Below are 1,658 nucleotides of genomic sequence, written 5' to 3'. Positions count from 1 at the left end.
TGGTTTCAACGAAACCCCTATATTTTATTTTTATTTGTATTTGTTTTAGCCCTGTCCCTTTCAGTAATTCGGAGTCGTTATTGTTTATCTTCCCAGATTTTTTTTGAAGAAGTGACGAAAGTCCAAGTCATGGGTCAAGTTCAGGTTAGTTGGATTTCAATTTAGAGGAATAGTGTAAAAATAAAAATTAAAAAAAAGAAAAAGAAAATGAATAATAATTTTAGATAGTAAAAGAAGAAAAATGAAATAATTTTGAAAAAAAATAGAATTACAGCATGATTGAAGAAGTAAGAAAATTTTATTTTTTAAAGGAAATTAATGAAATTTAAAAAGAAAAAGAGAAAAATAAGAAAAATTTAAAAAACTAAAATAGTTTTAGGGGTGTCGTTATTGTTTATCTTTCTAGATTTTTTAAAGAAGTGACGAAAGTCCAAGTCATGGGTCAAGTTCAGGGTAGTTGGATTTCAATTTAGAGGAATAGTGTAATAAATAAATAAATAAATAAATAAATAAATAAATGAAAATGAAAATGAATAATAATTTTAGATAGTAAAAGAAGAAAAAAGAAAAGAAAAATAAAATAATTTTGAAAAAAAATAGAATTACAGCATGATTAAAGAAGAAAGGAGATTAATGAAATTTAAAAAGGATTTAGGAAAAAAAAAATGAAATTTAAAAAGGGAAAGAGAAAAATAAAATAAAAAATTAAAACTAAAATAGTTTTAGGGGTGTCGTTATTGTTTATCTTCCTAGATTTTTTGAAGAAGTGACGAAAGTCCAAGTCATGGGTCAAGTTCAGGGTAGTTGGATTTCAATTTAGAGGAATAGTGTAAAAATAAAATAAATAAATAAATAAATAAAAGAAAATGAAAATGAATAATAATTTTAGATAGTAAAAGAAGAAAAAAGAAAAGAAAAATAAAATAATTTTGAAAAAAAAATAGAATTGCAGCATGATTAAAGAAGAAAAGAGATTAATGAAATTTAAAAAGGATTTAGGAAAAAAAAATGAAATTTAAAAAGGGAAAGAGAAAAATAAAAAAATAAATTAAAACTAAAATAGTTTTAGGGGTGTCGTTATTGTTTATCTTCCTAGATTTTTTGAAGAAGTGACGAAAGTCCAAGTCATGGGTCAAGTTCAGGGTAGTTGGATTTCAATTTAGAGGAATAGTGTAAAAATAAAATAAATAAATAAATAAATAAAAGAAAATGAAAATGAATAATAATTTTAGATAGTAAAAGAAGAAAAAAGAAAAGAAAAATAAAATAATTTTGAAAAAAAAATAGAATTGCAGCATGATTAAAGAAGAAAAGAGATTAATGAAATTTAAAAAGGATTTAGGAAAAAAAAATGAAATTTAAAAAGGGAAAGAGAAAAATAAAAAAATAAATTAAAACTAAAATAGTTTTAGGGGTGTCGTTATTGTTTATCTTCCTAGATTTTTTGAAGAAGTGACGAAAGTCCAAGTCGTGGGTCAAGTTCAGGGTCGTTGGATTTCAATTTAGAGGAATAGTGTAAAAATAAAAATAAAAAAAGAAAAGAAAATGAATAATAATTTTAGATAGTAAAAGAAGAAAAATGAAATACTTTTGAAAAAAAAATAGAATTACAGCATAATTGAAGAAGTAAGGAAATTTTATTTTTTAAAGGAAATTAA

The sequence above is a fragment of the Cornus florida genome, unplaced genomic scaffold (genome assembly GCF_030987335.1).
Source record: "Cornus florida cultivar Cherokee Brave unplaced genomic scaffold, ASM3098733v1 CherokeeBrave_3.0.0_Hap2_Chr06, whole genome shotgun sequence".
Lineage (NCBI taxonomy): Eukaryota > Viridiplantae > Streptophyta > Magnoliopsida > Cornales > Cornaceae > Cornus > Cornus florida.
The sequence above is the reverse complement of the archived record's forward strand: the minus strand, read 5'-3'. Positions refer to the sequence as shown.